This window comes from Lucilia cuprina, chromosome 2 (assembly GCF_022045245.1).
Source record: "Lucilia cuprina isolate Lc7/37 chromosome 2, ASM2204524v1, whole genome shotgun sequence".
NCBI classification, from domain to species: domain Eukaryota; kingdom Metazoa; phylum Arthropoda; class Insecta; order Diptera; family Calliphoridae; genus Lucilia; species Lucilia cuprina.
This window is the reverse complement of record NC_060950.1, coordinates 39,521,372-39,542,854: the sequence shown is the minus strand read 5'-3', so window position 1 is coordinate 39,542,854 and position 21,483 is coordinate 39,521,372. Positions and strand designations below refer to the sequence as shown.

Genomic DNA, 21,483 nt, shown 5'->3' with positions numbered 1-21,483 from the left:
CATAATTATGAGCTACTCGGGGCAAACCCCATATACCCTCCCATACAACAAGCACACATTCATTTTTATATATGGGGTATTTCACGCCAAGTGAACCAACTTTTGAAATCGATGTCTTCCGATCGCGATGAAATTTGCACCAATGTTAGTTTTATTGGATAGTAATTCGGACACCATTTTTCAACAAGGTCGGTCAAGAACTCTCTGAGCTATAGGAGGTCAAAATTTGACATTTTGGCCAAACAGGTGTTTTTTTATCCATATAACTTATTACCTATTGTTCTTAGCAAAATGGGTCCCAAATAGTTTAGATAGCTATTTATGCAATTTTTCGAAAAAAATTAAAAAATTTAATAAAATATTTTTGATGTTTTTTTTTAAATCAAAAATATTTTTGACTTTTTTTCAAAATGGGCCCTTTTTATTTTTTTAAGAAAGCTTAGGACTTTTCCTAAGCGACCTATATGGTCGCATAGTGGGATGCGAGTGGGATATCTATCAAAAAAATATTTTGTAACTCAAGATTTAAATTTTTTGAATTTTTTGCAAAATCAAAAACTTTGTTGACTTTTTTTAAAAAAGTCGACCCATTTTTTTATTTTTTTTGCTCAGAAGAAAGCTTATGTGTTTTCCTTTAGCACCCTTTCTGTCGCTTAGTGGGATGCGAGTGGGATATCTATAAAAAAATGTTTTGTAACTCAAGACATACAATTTTTTACTTTTTTTTGAACAATCAAAAACCTTTTTGACTTTTTTTCCAAAATGGACTCTTTTTTTATTAATTTTTTTTCTCAAAAGAAAGCTTAGGTCTTTTCCTTTAAAACCTTTTTGGTTTTCCTTTTGCTCAGAAGAAAGCTTATGTGTTTTCCTTTAGCATCCTTTTTGTCGCTTAGTGGAGTGCAAGTGGGATATCTATCAAAATAAATGTTTTGTAACTCAAGACAAAGGTTTTTAAATTTGCACTATTTTAACTTTTTTCATATTTGTGTGTAAACCTTAAAAATTAAACTTACGCAGAGAAACTAGACACATTAGCCTTTCCGAAGGTATGTAACATACCCAACTAAAATTTCATAGCCTCGATACTGTAATACCCATAATATGTTAACCTCAGGAATAAAAATCACTTTTTTTTCTACGGAAATGTTGAATAATTTAATTTTGTTATTTATTTGTAATAATAATTAATTTAATATATAATAATAATAATAATAATAATAATAAAAAGATGAATGGCTTCTTTTTTGGCTTTGGAAAGAAATCGCATTGAGTAGATGCAGAAAACTTTTTTAATTTGAGTCTTCCATCGACAAGCGGTATGAAAGCATGGTATTGAGCAGTGCCATCGATTGTTACCGCAGCATCGAATCTGCTCTTTAGTGTTTTCAATGTTTCTTTACAATAATTCTTTGCCCAATGGAATAAAGCAGTCGCATCTAAGATGCGATCTTAAATAAAACCACCATATAAATAACCTACCTGTCAACTTCTACCTCTCCACCCACTTCTTAAAGTCAAATGTCATAAAATAATAAATTAACTGGTACTTCGGAGAAGGGCCATAAAATATTTCCACTTGATTCTGGGGGTGGAAAATTAATAGCGTTTGGCCTCATATTGCACCCCTCCAGTGGCTATTATCGGTCAGTTGTTGTGGTTTTTATTTTTAAGGTTTTAGAAACACTTACACACAAATATGAAAAAAAATCAATTTAAAAACATTTGTCTTGAGTTACAAAGCATTTATTTTGATAGATATCCCACTCGCATCCCACTAAGCGATTAAAAAGCTAATCTTTCTTTTGAGAAAAAAAAATCATAAAAAAAGAGTCCATTTTGGAAAAAAAATCAAAAAGATTTTTGATTTTTCAAAAAAAGTAAAAAATTGTATGTCTTGAGTTACAAAACATTTTTTTTTCAATAGATATCCCACTCGCATCCCACTAAGCGACAAAAAGGGTGTTAAAGGAAAACACATAAGCTTTCTTCTGAGAAAAAAATAAAAAATGGGTCCATTTAAAAAAAAAAAAAATCAACAAAGTTTTTGATTTTGCAAAAAAATTAAAAAATTTTAAATCTTGAGTTACAAAGAAAAGTCCTAAGCTTTCTTAAAAAAAAATAATAAAAAAAAAATAAAAAGGGCCCATTTAAAAAAAAGTCAAAAATATTTTTGATTTAAAAAAAACATCAAAAATATTTTATTAAATTTTTTTTAATTTTTTTCGAAAGATTGCATAAATAACTATCTAAACAATTTGGGACACATTTTGCTAAGAACAATAGGTAATAAGTTATATGGATAAAAAAACACCTGTTTAGCCAAAATGTCAAATTTTGACCTCTTATAACTCAGAGAGTTCTTGACCGACCTTGTTGAAAAATGGTGTCCGAATTATTATCCAATAGATTTCAATCGATTTCAAAAGTTGGTTCACTTGACGTGAAATGCCCCATATACATATAAAACTTATAACCAGCGACTTTGTTAGCGAGCCGTTTTATATGTTTTGTAAAAAAATTAAATTTGTATAATTGTGGTATCTCTCTATTCCTCAATGTTTTACTACCTAGTTTTATACGATTTCATGATAGAGAAAAATTTTTCAATAAAAACAAATTTCCCGTATTTACTCCCTTTCGGTACTTTTTCCCAATCCAATAACGAAGTAAAAATCGTATTCATATGTAGTGGGACCCCGTTATTGTGTATTTATCATACATTAATAAACCAAAAACAATGTTATATTAAACAAGTAAGAGTACTATATTCGGCTGTGCCGAATCTTATATACCCTTCACCATAGTGTATTTTAAACATATTAGTTTTATAAATTTTTTACCGACTACATTAATATTACACTCAAAGCAAAACAAAATGAACAACAACAACGCTAAACGAAATAAAAATGAAGGGTATAAAAAAAACAAAATACAAGATGTCTAAACCAACAGACATCTAAAGTTTAGTATGTTTAGATTCTAAACTTTAGAATCTAAACATACATAACGAAAAACACAGAAAAACAAAATAAAAAACGCAATAAAACCAACCTACATCCAAATATACGAACAGAATTATCAAAAACCAAATACACAACTCAATGACGCCAACAGCATCCAAACATACAAAACGAAATACACAGCTGAAAAACCAAATACATCTACACACACGTGTACATATTTTTCAAATATACAGTGTTATTGTTGCTTATTTAAGAAAGCATGAAAAAATATGACATTTTTTGATGAAATTTTTAGAGGTTGTCTCGGATTGTCCGTTATTTACCGGTCCTTAGCAAATTCTGAGTCGATTTAGCTATGAGACCGTCTGTCTGTGTAAAACACGCTCACGATAAAACGAAGCAGTTTTTAACTGGTTCGTTTTATCGTGGTCATAGCTCCATACAAGGTCTCCTCCCGAAAATAACTAAAACGCGCATGGTGTTTGGCACAAGTGTTGCTCATATACAGAGAAATAATATTGTGAAATGTTTTTCCGATCGGTCCATAATTAATCATAGCTACCATATAAGGTCTCTTTTAGAAAAACACACATAAAGGTTCCCTTCCGAAAATCAAAAAAACGCACATAACTCATAACCAAATATTTATGGATTTATTAGCAAAAATAATTGCTCTTATATACATAAATTCACTATAAAATTGTTTTACGACCGGGTCCATATTTTGTCATGAGCTCTCATTATAGGTCCGGAAAATCACTTAGATCGCAATATTTTTTAGAAAGTAATGATATAGATACAGAATTCTGAAATTTTGTCTTTATGTACATAATTGGACATAGCTCCCATACAAAGTCCTTTTACGAAAATCTCGTAAACGCACATTACTTATTACCAAATTAAGCTATTGATACATAATTTGCAAAATATTAGTTTTGTATAGTTCTATTTCTCCTATACTAGGTCCAGCCCCTAAAAGCGCTTTAACCGTATTTAAAAGAGCATTATCACTTTGTGTTGAACAACATTATATATGTATTTGTAATTTGAAAATCTCTAAATCTTTTCAACACTCATACATACATGCAAATTACTAAATTTATAATGTTAAATAAATCTTGGAATTGTAATAGTTTTTACTTTTGGTATCTTTTCTATTAAAGACATGAGAAACTTATTCTACAAATATTTGATCAATTAGAAAGTAATAAAATAGAAGTAGCTGGTGGAGGGTATTTAAGATTCGGTACAGCCGAATATAGCACTCTAACTTCTTTTAATATAGTGTTGTTTTTTGCTTATTTAACAAAGCATGAAAAAAATATGACATTTTTTGATGAAATTTTCAGAGGTTGTTTCGGTTTTTTGCTCATGTCTCCGTTATTTACCGACCGATTTTGCTGATTTTAAATAGCGATCTAATCGAAAGCATGTATAACAGAATTATTGAAGATTCGGATCTGGGGTCCTCTAAAAACTGATTTCAACAGACCTACAGACAGACGGACATGGCTTAATCGACTCCGCTATCTATAAGGATCCAGAATATATATACTTTATAGGGTCGGAAAATTATATTATAGAAATTATAAACGGAATGACAAACTTATATATACCTAAGCTCCTATAGAACTTATCAGTGTCAGCGCTGTACTAGAATTTTGAAGCCATTAATGAGCGATAAAGTAATTTACTGATAGGGAACTGGTTTATGTCGAACTTCAAAAAAAAATTCATTAAGCCAGTACTGAGTTTTAAAGCCATTTTTTGAAGGGGGTTATATGGAGGTAGGGTCAATTGTAGACCGATCCTCGTAAACTTTTGTAGAACGATCTTGGTTCCTACAAGTCATGTTTATATTGAATTTCATCGCTTTACTCGTTCAAGCCCAATAATTAATTTTCTGATGGGGACCTTATATTGGGGTAGGGTCTTTTAAGGCCCGATCCACATAAAACTTGGTTAAGCGATTTTGGCTAGCAAGGAACATATTTGAGTCGAATTTCACTACTATACTTGTATTTTTAGGCGAGTAAAGGGTCTTAAAGTAGTTTTCTGGTGGGCACCCATAGTGGGGCAGAATGAAATTTTTTGGAAATAAATGTGGCATTTCTCGGCTCAAAGTAGGGTACCTACGACATATAAAACTTTTGAAAACGCGCCATTTTTTGTTTTTCACCCAAATATATTTTGGTGGGAAGCGCTCGACGAGATCTTGAAAAAATATGCTTAGACTTACTACTTATCTCTTATAATATCCGAGTTATAGGCATCTAAAATTTTTGTGATACAAAATTTACCATACCTTGGTCCGCCTTTTTTTTGAATACCGTAGTAAATCCTATATTTACCTATTTTCTATTTGTTTGCTTATCCTTATAATTGAAAGTCCTATTATGCTTAAATTTTCAGAAATTTATAACTATTTTTTATACACTTTACCTTCGTGAGAAGGGTATATATAATTTTGTCATTCCGTTTGTAGTTTCTATAATATAATTTTTCGACCCTATAAAGTATATATATTCTTAATCCTTATAGATGGCGGAATCGATTAAGCCATGTCCGTCTGTCTGTCGAAATCAGTTTTTAGAGGACCCCAGATATCGACGAGATCCGAGTCTTCAATAATTCTATTAGACATCTTTTCGAGAAGATCGCTATTTAAAATCAGCAAAATCGGTCGGTAAATAACGGAGATATGAGCAAAAATCCGAGGACAACCTCTGAAAATTTCATCAAAAAATTGTTAAAAAAGCAACAAAAACACTACATAGAAAAAAGATGTACACGTGTGTGTAGATGTATTTGTTTTATTCAGCTGTTTTTTTTTTTGTATGTTTTGGAATCCAAACATACAAAAAAATACACAGCAAAAAAATATGATTTGCATTTTTTTTTTAAATAAAATAATTTCCCTTTTGTTTTGCAAATATATATTTTTAATGAATAGAAAAAAATATCCAAAAAGTAGTAAAATTCATATTTTTAGTTTTTTATTGAGTTATGATCAAAAACAAAAACAAGTACGAAAGTATAGTCGGGCATGGCCGACCATATAATACCCTACACCATGACTATGTATTAAAAATTTTTATTTTTTATAAAGAAAGTTGAATATTACAATAATTCCAAAATATTTAAGCAAATATTAAGCAAAAATGTCTAAATGAGTCTTTATATAGGTCAAATATGGGCCGATCCTCGGTAAATTTGGGAAAAGGATATATTCTTATATAACAGTTAATTTTGTTGAGTTTCAATGCGATACAAATCGTTACAAGTCAATTTTAAGACGTTTAAGACATTTTTTGAAGGGGGGTTTGTATAGGGGCTAGGGTCAAATAAGGGCCGAAAATCTGCAGTATCATTTATACTTATATAAAACTTATTTGTTCCAATTTTTAGAGAGATAAAAAAATATTTGACGTAATTATGGCATAAAAAGGGAGGTACGGTCCAGGTACATCCAGCCGGACAGACGGACGGACGGACATGTCCGTCAAATGATTCTGAATCGATCGGTATACTTTAAGGTGGGTATTGGACCAATATTTTTGTGTGTTACAAACATCAGCACAAACGTATAATACCCTCCCCACAATAGTAGTGTAGGGTATAACTAGGTTAACAGAAACATGGAAAGTACTCTTTTATAGGTTCTTATATAATCCTATACAATTCTAGGTTCAATATTATCCAAATTTTAAAAAGTAACTTTTGAAGAACGCAAAAGTAGCAAAAAGTTCCCACTTATAGGTTCTCACAAAATCCAGGTTCTGCATGCTTAATTTCATGTTTCTAGGTTCAATATTATAGAAATTTCAAAGACTACCTTTAAAAGAACGAAAAAAATACCAAAGAGGTCCTTTTTATGGGTTGTCGCTAGAGTTGTCAATTAACTGTGTTAAAAATTATTTGAATAACAACGAACAATATTTGTATATCCACCATCAAAAAAGATGGGGAGTATATTGATTTTGTCATTCCGTTTGCAACACACAAAAGTAAATATATATTCTGGACGATCTAAGACTATCTAGCAATGTCTGTCCGTCTGTCTGTTGAAAGCACGATAGAGTCCGAATGGGTCTAGAGGATTGAAATTTCACATAAATATTTTTTATAGGCAAGAAAATGGACAATATCGGTCCACGTTTTCGGATTGCCCCCATACAAGTGGCCCCACGAAAAGCAGCTTTAACAGTCATAACTAGTTTAAAAATACGAATATAGCGATGAAATTCGACATAAGTAAGTTTCTAGTGATCCAAAATCACTGTGCAAAATTTTATGAGAATCGGTCTATAATTGACCCCTATGGTCCCCTTCAGAAAATGACTTTAATGCTCATTACTGGCTTAAAAATACTAGTATGTAGATTAAATTCGATATAAGTAAATTTCATACGAGTCAAAATCTATCTAAAAATGTTTTTTGAGGATCGGCCTGACCCTACCCCTCCATATAACTTCCCCTTCAGAAAATGACTGCAACGCTCATTAATGGCTTAAAAATACGAGTGTAGCGATGAAATTCGACACAAATAAATTTAATACGAACCAAATTCTGTGTTCCAAATTTTATGATGATCGACCCATAATTGACCCTACCCCTATGTGAGGTTCCCTTCAGAAAATTACTTTAACGCTTAGAACTGGCCTAAAAATACGAGTATATATATGAAATTCGACATAAGTTTCAATAGATTTCGTCCCTGTGCAAAAAAACATGCTTGATCCAAATTTCATCAAATTATCTTGAAAATTGCGGCCTGTACCTTGCGCACAAGGTTTACATGGACAGCCAGCCAGCCGGACGGACGGACATGTCTTAATCGGCTCAAAAAATGATTCTGAATCGATCGGTATACTTTAAGGTGGGTATTGGACCAATATTTTTGTATGTTACAAACATCAGCACAAACGTATAATACCCTCCCCACTATAGTGGTGTAGGGTATAATTAAAAAAAGCGATTTTTTCCATTTTTTTGGGAAAAAAATATATTTTCTTTTTAAGTTATCTAAAAAGTTTCTAAGAAGATGTATATAGAAATTATACTTTTTGGAAAGCTGACTTTACATAAAATGCGATAAATGAAACAAAACCTAAAAATTTTTGATACCGAGGGAAACAGGTCCATCCAAAAAAAACCCTATTTTTTATGGAAAATTCAATTTTGAGCAAAAATTCTCAAATCGCATAGTCGATATCAAATTATAGTGACCTGTTTTATATGACCCAATATGTTCTTAATCATTTTGTAACGGGTTTCGATAACCCCGCCCCTGGTATGGATATAATAGGCAAAAAACCAAAAAAATCCTATTTTTGTCACTTAAAAAACTTTAGGTAGGCATGTTAAATATCAATGGAAAATCCTGAATTCCCGAAAATCGGGAATATTTGGACCCGCTATTATCAAAAAACTAAAGTAAGGACGGTAAAAATTTTAATTTTCAAATGCGAATATCTCCTAAACTATAAGAGATAATTTAATGCATTTTTTATTGTGCTCGATGAGGAGATTCTATATACGAAATTTTTTAAATCGGAACTCAAATGATGAAATAGGATCGTTTTAAAAATGTAACATAGCCGAGGTGTCCTAATTTGAGGACCCCCGACCGGGCCCCTGGTTGGCCTATAAGGACCAAATTCATAACCTAAACTCGACAACACCTCCTCTTTATGCATACCAAATTTCATTAAAAACGGATTAACCGTTTAGAAGTTACCGAATTATTTCCCTCTTTTTTTCCTATACCACTGTGCAGCATTTTTTGGTCGATTTATTTTGGAATACCCTATTACAGAAATTTCCAAAAGTACCATTTGAGAAACAAAAAAGTGCCAAAAATACCCCTTTTATAGGTTCTCACTTAATCCGGCCCATACACATAGAAATTTCAAAAAGTACCTTTTGAAGAACGAAAAGTACCAAAATGGATGTTTAATTTCACAATATTATACAAAAAAAAAAAACAAAAAGTACATTTTTCATGCTTCTAGGTTTAATATTATAAGAATTTCATAAGGTCCTTTTTAGAAACGAAAAATTATCAAAGAGTCCTCTTTTATGGGTCCTAACTTAATCCGGGCCATACATGCTTAATTTCAGGTTTCTAGGTTCAATATTATAGAAATTTCAAAAACGTACAAAAAAAGCCCCAAAAATCCAAAAACGTATGCAAAAAGTACAAAAGTAAGTACGTTTTCACCACTTAAGCGTCCGAATATCCAAAAAGTATTTTTATTTTTTCGTTATGAATTAGCTAAAAATATTTTGTATGTTCTTTGGTTTAAAAGATACATTAGGTGCAAAAAAAGTACCAAAATACAGTTTTTACCCGATTTTCCTTAAAGGGGCCGAATTTGAAAAAAGTACCAGACACTTATTTTTTAAGTGAACGACGACAAGTTTTAAACTGCTTTTGTATCTTATCTAGTTGAGGAGATATTAAGTTATCGAATTTACCCGTTTTTACCCTTTTTTATCCTCTAAACATTCGAATTTTCCAGTCTTAGTGGATCTATTTGGTGTGAGACGACGACAAGTTTTAAACTGCTTTTGTATCTTATCTAGTTGAGGAGATATTAAGTTATCGAATTTACCCGTTTTTACCCTTTTTTATCCTCTAAACATTCGAATTTTCCAGTCTTAGTGGATCTATTTGGTGTGAGACCAATCTCCTGTCCAAATTTCAGCTCTTTAGCTTTAATTGTTTAGGCTGTGGGATGATGAATCAGTCAGTCAGTAACGTTAGAATTTATATATATATATATATATATATATATATATATATATATATATATATATATATATATATATATATATATATATATATATATATATATATATAAATATATATATATATATATATATATATATATATATATATATAATATATATATATATATATATATTATATATATATATATATATATATATATATATATATATATATATATATATATATATATATAATATATATATATATATATATATATATATATAGAGATAACACTGTGTGTAATTTTTTAAGTCATGGTTAAATAACCATATGATAAAAGACCAAAAACAATAAGAAAGACCAAAAATAAGTCTTTCAGTTTTGCACAAAGTCATGCCCTTTTTTATTTATAGGCCCACAAAGATTTGGGGCCTCGGTGTCATTTTTTAAAAAAGTGATAATTTTCTCAAGCTCATATCTTGCAAACCGTTCCGAATTTTACTTTACTCTCTAAGAGAATGTTGTTGCTCTTATCACAAAGAACCAAAATTATGAACATATTAAGTAAAGAAAACGTCATCCTTATGATCAGAATCGCAAACATTAAATTATTTAATTTTTTTTCTTGTTCAGGCCTATAAGCAGCAAACCGTTTAAAATTTAAGAATACAATTGAATACAGAAATGTACCTAAGATCGCGATAATCAACTTTTTAGAACATATGAACTTCCTAGGAATGATAGGTAAGTCGCGAAGTGGTTTTTCTTTACTTCAACATTAGCGTGTTCAAACATTTTTTCTTCAATCTTTTGGAATTGGGTGCCAAAAATTCTGCAATTTTAAGCTTGTCATGGGAAAAATAATTAAAACTGTTGTTAGTGTATTTCTGGTCCGCAAAATTACTTTTATTGTATTATAAGGGGCATACAAATTTCAAAAAATTATAAAATAGACTAAACCAAATGACAAATAATTTTTGGATTAATTTTCTGTATGAGCTAAAAAATTACGACAATTTTGACACCCATTTCGATAAAAAGCGAAAACAAAATGCCTCTCCAACCCACTAAAAATCATTTTGTGGACCTAAAATATTCTACAATTTTTTTTAATTATTTTCCCGTAAGCAGCTCGAAATTACGGATTTTTGGAGACCCATTTCAAAAAAATCGAAAATGTTTTATTTTTCAAAAAATAAACTTAGGTCAGGATTTTCAATCGATACATTAATACGCATCGATTGAGTGGTATTCCTCGGGACACTCTATTCAACATTGAGATATAATGCGTCCACAATTTAAAAGAGTGCGATTTGCATGTGCAGGTCCACACACATTATAAACAAAATATTAATACATTTTTATTATTTTTTGATAGATACCATTGTATCTTAATGTTAAAGTAAAGAAAAAACAAATGAAATTAAACAAATTTCAGGAAACTTTTCAGTTTTTCGTCTTACCTATCATTCCTATGAAATTCATATGTTCTAGAAAGTTGTTTATTGAGATTTTAGGTACATTTTTGTAGTTAACTGTTTTCTTACATTTTAAACGGTTTGCAGCTTATACGCCTGAACAAGGGAAATATGTAAAAAAAATAATTTTTGTGACTCTGGTCATGAAGATAACGTTTTTTTGACTTTATGTGTTCACAATTTTGGTTCTATGTGATAAGAGCAACAACATTCCCTAAGAGAGTAAATCAAAATTCAGAATGGTTTACAAGATAAGAGTTTGAGAAAATAATCACTTTTTTTAAAAAATGACATCGATGCCCAAAATCTTTGGGGGCCTATAACTAAAAACGGGCATGACTTTGGGCAAAACTGAAAGACACGAATCTTCGTATTTTTTATCATATCTTTTATACTCACCATCAAATCACAACCATATAAATGAACTTTGATATTTTGAAAATATTTTATATTATATATCGATATGTGTTGGTGTTATTATGGACTGATCCTCATAAATATTGGTAGAGAGATTTCGCTTTCTATAGAACTTATCAGTGTCATCGCTGTACTAGCATTTTTAAGCCATTAATGAGCGATAAAGTAATTTACTGGGGACCTTTAATAGGGGGTAGGAACAATTATGGACCGATCCCACAGAATTTTGAAGAGAGATTTAGCTTACACAAAACTGGTTTAGGTCAAATTTCATAAATCTACTAGTATTTTTAAGACAGTACTGAGTTTTAAAGTCGTTTTCTGAAGGGGCCTTATATGGGGATAGGGTCAATTGTAGACCGATCCTCGTAAAATTTTTTAGAACGATCTTTGTTCCTACAAGTCATGTTTATATCGAATTTCTTCACTTTACTCGTTTTTCAAGCCCAATAATTAATTTTCTGATGGGGACCTTATAAAATTTTGTTAAGAGATTTTGGCTAGCAAGGAACTTATTTGAGTCAAATTTCACTACTATACTCGTATTTTTAAAGCAGTAATGATCGTTAAAGTAATTTTATGGTCAATTATGAGAGAGGTTTTGGCTAGTAAGAAACTTACTTATGTCAAATTTCATGACTATACTTGTATTTTTAAGCGAGTAATGAGCGTTAAAGTAATTTTCTGAAGGGGACATTTTATAGGGGGTAGGGTCAATTATGGACCGATCCACATAAAATTTGGTGGAGAGATATGGGCTCGCATGAAACTTATGGGTGTCAAATTTCATCGCAATATTCATATTTTTAAGGCACTTATCAGTATTATAGTCATTTCCTCAAGGGGGGTAGGTCCAATTATGGTCCTATGTCTGCTATAATTTAGAATTTAATTTCGCAATTTAAAAAACTGACTTGTGCAAAATTGTTAAACACCAAATTTGTGAAAGTTTGAAGCTTTTTAGCCATTATTACGGGGGTACATTTGTACGGGGGCTATGTGAAATCGTTGACCGATTTTGCCCATTTTCAATGCAAAACAATTCTGATCAATTCAACAATGGGAAAATTTCATCTCCCTATCTCTATTTTTATGGACGCTATCGTGCCAACAACAGACAGACGGATGGACATAGCCATATCGTAATAAATATTTGGTTATGCGTTATGTGCGTTTTTTCTGATTTTCGGAAGGGAACCTTGTATGTGTTTTTTTCTAAAACACAATTACGGACCGATCGGAAAAACATTTCACAATATTATTTCTCTGTATATGAGCAACACTTGTGCAAAACTTTATATGGATATCTTAATTTAGTAATGAGTTATGTGCGTTTTAGATATTTTCGGGAGGGACCTTGTATGGGAGCTATGACCAGTTATAGACCGATGGAAAAAATATTTTAGTAATATTTTTGTGTATGTTATATGGATATCTTAATTTATTAATGAATTATGTGCGTTTAAATGATTTTCGGAAGGGGACCTTGTATGGGAGCTATGACCAATTATGAACCAATCCAAAAAAAACTTTCATTGTAATATTTCTGTATATAAGAGCAATACTTGTACCAAATTTTATATGGATATCTTAATTTAGTAATGAGTTATGTGCGTTTAAGTAATTTTCGGGAGGGGACCTTGTATGGGAGCTATGACCAAATATGGACCGATCGAAAAAATTTTCCATTGTAATATTTCTGTATATAAGAGCAATACTTGTACCAAATTTTATATCGATATTTTAATTTAGCAATGAGTTATGCGCGTTTAACTGATTTTTGGGAGGGGACCTTGTATGGGAGCTATGACCAATTATGGACCGATCCAAAAAAGCTTTTATTGTAATATTTCTGTATATAAGAGCAATACTTGTACCAGTATCGATATCTTAATTTAGTAATGAGTTATGCGCGTTGAAGTGATTTTCGGGAGGGAACCTTGTATGGGAGCTATGACCAATTATGGACCTATCCAAAAAATTTTCCCTCTGAATAAATCCTATTGTCACAAAATTTTAATTTTTTAAATTTTGTGAAGATATAGACATTACGATTGATGTTATTAACAAAAAACCAAATTTCCGGGAATATGTACTTTTGTATGGGAGGTGTATGAAATTGTGGACCAATTCTGGCGATTTTACGCAGAGATTAAGCTCTTGTGTGAAAACGAACGTATGCTGATTTTTATGGAATTATATTGCATAGTTTTCGAGAAAATTACATCAGAATGTGTAAAAATGCTTATTTTTTCGAGGTTGTTTCAAATTTTGATTCATAACTTTTCACGATGTGAACCGATTTTGCCCATTTTCAATACCAAACAACTTAGGAAAACGAAGAACATTTTGGGTGAATTTGGTTAAATTCTATTGCTTCGTTTTATCGTGAGCGTGTTTTACACAGACAGACGGACATAGCTAAATCGACTCAGAATTTGATAAGGACCCAGATGAATATTTCTTGATGTTACACGCGGAATGACAATGTTATATATACACTGATGGTGGTGGAGGGTATAAAAATACATATATCTGAGAATCTATTAGAGCTAGAATCTTTAAATTTAACTTGAAGAATTTTAACTTTCATCTGAACATTTAGAGTATAACGAGCGAACTTCTAATGGGGTCTTGACATGTCCCTTATGAATAAAATACAAAATATTGTTTGTCTAGGAAAATATAGAACTAGATTCATCTGGGTAGCTTGAACCCCTTACAAGAATTAAATAGAAAAAATCGTATGTCTAAGAAACTACTAGAGCTAAAGTCTTCAAATTTTATATGAATAACTTTGACATTCATGTGAACATTTAGAAAATGACGGGCAGACTTTTAATTGGGGGTTTGGCACCACATATATGAGTTAAATACAAAATTTCGTATATCTTGAAAACTGTTAGATAATTCAAATTTTTCATAGATAGATAGAACTTGCAATAATTTTCTTGGCATCACTCGTATGTAACATATTGTTCATCTGAAAACTGTTGTGGTTAGAATTTTCAAAATCTTTAAGTGTGTTTTTTTTTATACTAGAGGGTAAAACAAAAAATATCGTATATCCCAAGGCATAAGAATATAAATTATTTTTTAAGAATAAAAGTATTTACTAAATTTAAGCAAGTAAAAGAAATAAGTAGATCATTAATGTATTATTTTATAATTCAATTGAAATATATTGTCATCAAGAGAAATTATAATAAATCTTTAAGAAAAATATTATAATTTAGTAACTAAATAAATAATTTAATTTCGATTGGACTAGCGGAGCACACCGGGTATAAGCTAGTATATATATATTAGAGTGCTCCAAAAAAACTAAGTTTCGAATTTTGATGGAAACTAGTCGAAATTGTTTTTATTTTTAGGTAGATTATCATAAAACTTAAGAAATTTATTTATTAACAACCGATATTTACAATAATAGTGAAAAAAATATAGTTTTGTATATAAGAAATAATTTTTGTGCCAAATTTTGTGTTATTAGCTTTATTTGGTAATGATTAATATGCTTTTAAGAGGATTTTGGTAAATGGTCCTTGTATGGCAGCTATGACCAAAATTCTGTATCGATAGCATTATTTGGTAATGAATATTGTGCATTCAAGTGATTTTCTGGAGCAGACCTAGTATGACAATTATGACCAAAAATGGACCGATCGAAAAAAAATTTTATAGTATGTATATAAGAACAATACTTATGCGTAATGTGTGGATATTAATTTTTTGTAATGAGTTATGTGTATTTAAGTGACTTTCGGGAGGGGACCTTGTATGGGAGCTATGACCAGTTATGGATAGATCGGAAAAAAACTTCATAGTAATATTTTTGTGCATATGAGCAACACTTGTACCAAATTTTATATGAATATCTCAATTTTGTAATAAGTTATACGCGTATAAGTGATTTTCGGGAGGGGACTTTGTATGGGAGCTATGACCAATTATGGACCGATCCAGAAAATTTTTTCTTCGAATGAATTCTACTGACAATAGATTTTAACTTGTTAAATTTTGTGATGATATCGACATTGTCACGGGAGTTATTAACAAAAACCCATTTTCCGGGAATTAGTACATTTGGATGTGAGGTATATGAAATTTTGGACCGATGCCAATTTTCAACAGGGATAAAGTTCTTGTATATAAACGAATGTGTGATGATTTCCATGGAATTATCTTGCATAGTTTTCGAGAAAATTACATCAGAATGTGTAAAATATGCTTATTTTTTTCGAGGTTGTTTTAAATTTTGATTCATAACTTTTGCCGATGTGAACCGATTTCCATATTTTCAATACCAAACAACTTAGGAAAATGAAGAACACTTTAGATGAATTTGGTTCAATTCTATTGCTTCATTTTATCGTGAGCGTGTTTTACACAGACAGACGGAAATATCTTAATCGACTCAGAATTTGATAAAAACCCAGAATATATATATACTTTGATGGGTCTTAGATGAATATTTCTTGGTGTTACACACGGAATGACAAAGTTATATATTCCCTGTATCACCACTGGTGGTGGTGGAGGCTATAAAAACACGCATTTCGGCTTAATTTTTATTGTTTTTTTTTACACACACACGATGTTTCTTGCTGTGCGGTCAACTCAAAATGAAGAGTAAAATAGAATAATTTTGTATGACGAGCATTTTTATGCTGCGACCTGTTTGTAGAACTTGCAAAAGTATCAAAACATTTTAATCTTTCGTAACTCCAACTTCTTAAAGAAATCCTACACACTTTACAATATCGCAACCAAGCTTCTCACAATGTATCAGCGGTTGTATCGTGTATGCCTTGCTTTAGGAACTGTCTGTTTCACTTATTGCAAGCATTTAAAAAATCCATAGAATCACTTCTAAAACAGAAAACATTCCACTTTTAACATTGCAAAATATATATTTTTATAAATTGCAAAAAGTATTAAAAGGTTTGTTTCAATTATATCAGATCTTTTAATTTAGTATTCGTTTTACAAAAAATTAACATTAAAATTTTCGAATATTCGATTATTATATAATAATCATTCAAGAAGTGCCTTTTGAGGAACGAACAAAATACTAAAGTCTCATTTCATTATGCTTTATATTCTTAATTTCATATTCCTAGGTTCTATATTATAATAAGAAATTAAAAAGTGCCAGTCAAAGTATATTAAAGCACTTTTATAGATTATCGTCATTCTTTAATATTTGTACAAAATTCAAAAAGTACCAATAGAAGAAGGTAAATGTACTAGAAAGTCCCCTTTTTAGATTCTAATTAACTCTTCATGCTTAATTTCATGTTTCTAGGTTATATTTTATAGAAAAGTCAAAAAGTTCCAAGCGAAGGACGAAAAAGTACCATGGCTGTACATACTTAATTTCATGCTTCAAGGTTCTATGCTATAGAAAATTCAAAAGGTACCTCTTAAAGAACGAAAAAGTACCAAAAGTACTTTTTCCGTTTTTACTTTTTTCCTCCCCATTAAAATTCAATTTGTAATAGATTGAATTAATTAATTCATTCATAAGGAATTTAACATTCTATAGGAATTAATTCATTAGAAAATTAATTCAACTACATCGAAAGCTTTAAGAATTAATTGTAGGAATTAAATCAGAGGGAATGAGTTTGAAAAATTGCTAATTCTTTTAAATATAACTCAATTTCAAAAAAAAAAGAATTAGGGAATGAATTCTTTAGGAGCTTCGATTTATAGTCATATCTATTTTAAAAATGTGAGTTTAGCGCTGAAATTTAATATAGGTTAATCTATTTACTTAATTTTATGAAGACCGGTTCATAATTAACCCTACCCACCATATAAGGTCACCCTAAGAAAATGACTTTAACGCTCACTACTGGCTTGAAAGTATTGCGCTAAAATTCGACACAAGTAATTTTTTTTATGAACACAAATCTTTATGTCAAATCGGGCCATAATTGACCCTTCCCCCAGAAAACTAATTTAACGTACATTACCGTTTTAAGGGAAGCATTCCATTTACGGCATAACACTCTTACTCGTTCATATTGATTTTAAAGGTAGACGTACATGCAAAATTTTAGCACTCTAACTCATGTTTTTATTGACACTAAAATTTATCGTACAAGGTTTGCGAACTGTAGTTGTTATAGTTTTCCAAATTAACCTAATTTAGTATTGGCGTAATACCTTGCCCACATGCAATATAAAAATATTATTACAGATATGCATGAGAATCAATATTAAAAGAATGAACTCAATACCACTCATAGTATAGCCATACCTTGAAGGATTTCGGGAAAGAAAATGACAATAATTTAGTCTAATTGCAATATATAGTTGCCTAGGTCGTTTATGTTAGGTTGATAGGAGGATGTTACTACATCAAATCCGAAAAAATGCACCTAGGCCACTATCGGGTCTTTTGTAAATGTTTGTTGGTAACGTTAGAGCTTTCTAACTATCCAATACCATCATAGATTTAACTTTATTATCTGATATCGTCCTACTTGCCTTCTGCTGTCGGTAAATATGTTATGCCCGACATAGTTATTTTAATCCAATTTTCACATTCCGTTATTGCTCGGATTTCTGCCTGTAAGCTAGTGTTGTGGTTTTTTAAACGGTACTATATTTCTGGTTCTGGGTATTCAGAATATTTGTCCGCAAATTTAGAGTGTAGCAACGGATTCCTGTTACTCGTTTTAGCAGAGGTCAGATATTCACTATTTTGTCGCCTTTATCCTCCTAAATTTTAGACTTAGTTGTCCAATCGATATCGCATCGGGAATGTCATAAAAAATTTTCAAATAACATTTTTTTACCCTTCACCTTCGTGAGAAGGGTATATATAAGTTTGTCATTCCGTTTGTAATTTCTATAATATAATTTTCCGACCCTATAAAGTATATATATTCTGGATCCTTATAGATAGCGGAGTCGATTGAGCCATGTCCGTCTGTCTGTCTGTCTGTCTGTCTGTCTGTTGAAATCAGTTTTTAGAGGACCCCAGATATCGGCGAAATCCGAATCTTAAATAATTCTATTAGACATGCTTTCGAGAAAGATCGCTATTTAAAATCAGCAAAATCGGTCGGTAAATAACGGAGATATGAACAAAAATCCGAGACAACCTCTGAAAATTTCATCAAAAAATTGTTATAAAAACAACAAGAACACTGAATATAGAAAAAGATTTACATGTGTGTGTGTAGATGTATTTGGTTTTATTCAGCTGTGTATTTTTTTGTTTTGTTTGGAATCCAAACATACAAAAAATACACAGCAAAAAAATATGATTTGCATTTTTTGTTAAAATAAAATAATATTCCCTTTTGTATTGCAAATATATTTTTTAATGAATAGAAAAAAGTATTTAAAACGTTTTCAATTATATGAGAGTAGATTGTGAGTTATTGTACAATAATTTTTATGCGAATAATGTAAGTTTGAAATTTAAAACTAACACAAATTTTTCCCAAGTGCTTTTGAAAACAATTTTTTTTACGACAAACAAAAACAAAATCTACGTCTCGTCAATGTTTACCAGCAATGAATCAGAGGTCGAAGTCGACCGGCTTCTAGTCGGAGCTTAGCCGCCGCCGAACTATATTTAGTTGCTTGAGCCGCCGCCGAAACATTCGGCTTAAATCGACTCAAATTTTTTTAATGTTGTTATTAACAAGACTGTAAGATCAATTATGTTTAAAATACACTATGGTGAAGGCTTATATACCCTTCACCATAGTGTATAGCACTCTTACTTGTTTTTATATAATGTGTAATTACTAACTAGTAACCAAAAATCAATTACTTGTAATTAGTTTTTTGGCCAATTACAATTACTTGTAATTAAAGTTACCAAATACCAATTACTTGTATCGAAGCCGGCATCGCATTTAGCCGAGCGTTGTAAACATCAACACAAATGAACCTTTACTATTGATAAATATAAAATCATAATTAAAGTACATACCAAAATACAAATTCTGGTATTTCCGTGGCTTTTCTTAGTTTACATTCTAGCCTTAAAGTTGAGCCCTCATCAATGTGTATATCTGGAGATCCAGTTATTTCAGCTTCCGCCTCTGCAAAAAGAAAAACAGCATAAGAATTGTGAGTAAATTTAAATATACTGTAAAAGGCTTTCATTAAATCTATGTTTATAATAAGTACTAAGTGCAGTGCACTTGCGAAAACGTCCATCATCACTATCTTCCTCCAGTTAAATTACATATTATTTTCATTCTTCATAATCAAAATTAATTTTTTTTTAATCATTTACAAAACTAACAATAAAACTTAATTATTGTACTTAAAATTTTTCTGTATAACATCTAAAATTTTAGTAAATATACTTTTTTGTCGGACAAAATAAATAAAGCCGGATTCATAATGCTCGCAACATTTTCAGGGGGTGTTCACAATGCTAGCAACCAATTCTTTTTAAAACTCGCGATTATCTTGTAGCCAAAATATCACTATTTGATTTTGTACACATTTTTCTTAATTTTGTAAGGGCGGGTTTCTTACTACTCAGTCAAACTAGGTTTAACTTGCTGTTATATTAAACTCGGAATTTAGGCGGACTTTAACCTACGATTGTGTTTTTCAGTTATGGATTTAAGTTCAGTTAACTTTGTCAGTACTGCCCACTTTTCAATTAAAAAATATAAACAACGAACATGTTTTTTGCAAATAATACTTTTGTAAAATGAAAAATTTTAGAAATATTTTAAATAAATATTTAAAACAATAATAAATAAAACAAAACAAATCAGAAAATTACAATTAACTTAAAATATTAAGTTTTTGTTTTTCCGAAATCATTGTTTTTGATTATTGTGATATCTCACTTATAACTTAAGTTCGATTGACCAATAATACTCAGTTAAACTAAGATTATAAGAAACGTTACTGTTTACTGAAAAACACAAAACATGTATTAAACTAGGTTTAAACAATGAATGTAGATTATCTTTATCTGAAAAACCCGCCCTAATAGTTTTTTATACATATATGTATAAATTTTATAGATAGGTAATTTTTGTTTTTAAAAATATTATAAACTAAACTTCAAAAAATTTTTCATGCAAAATAAAACTGAAGTTCAAGTATGTTCAACTTTTTCACCAATGAAAACAAGTAGCCCGTCTCTCATATACAGGAAATTACTCTTCCACATCTACGAGTGTCGTGTGAATTCGACTCTCTTGTGAGAAATTTAAACTTGTCAAAACACTCAAATGTTTAACATACTTTTTTAGGTACTTTAAAGGATTGTACGCAAAATTACGGTTGTGCACAAAAAATCTGTAATTTTTTTAAATAATCACACAAAATTTTGTTTAATTTTCTAAACTAAAAAAAATATTTTTATCTAATTATTGACATCTCATTTTGTTGTTGTTGAATTATAATTTACAAACAGAGTTTCAAGTTTTGGTATTGAAAATTCGAACTTTTTTATAAAACTCTGTGTGTTTAGAATGCACCAATACTTAAACATTTTTGTTACCAACACATATTTAGAGTTAGGTGCTTTTTCACTAACACATGCTTTGAGCTGCTGTCAAAGAGTCGGACTACTTGTTATACTTTGGGCGAAACTAAAGCGGGTTTCAAACAAAAAATTTTATTCTCTTCATATAGGCGAGCTCTGAATGAATAAAACAAACTTGTGAGAACTGAACGCACTCACTAAACTTCAAATTTTCTTCGCAAAATTGCGAGGATTTTACCACTTATTAGTTTTTTAACAGTTAAACTTAATGTTTATTATTTTTTCAACAATTTTTTTTTTATTTAAAAGCCCGAAAAATTTATATTTTACAAACATATTCTTTATTCTTTGACATTTTATTTTAATTAAAACTGAAAAATGAAAAGTTATACATTTTTGTAT

At 30.4% G+C, this 21,483-nt stretch overlaps 1 protein-coding gene across 1 annotated transcript in view; it reads right to left on the bottom strand.

Annotated features, from left to right (window-relative positions):
* Positions 1 to 19,668, bottom strand: part of LOC111685180 — a 37,612-nt gene extending 17,944 nt beyond the window's left edge. Inside the window, exon 1 of the mRNA XM_046953125.1 lies at positions 19,555 to 19,668. The gene's annotated coding sequence lies outside the window, so the exon portion shown is untranslated. The remainder of the gene's footprint in view (positions 1 to 19,554) is intronic.
* Positions 19,669 to 21,483: the final 1,815 nt, after the last annotated feature.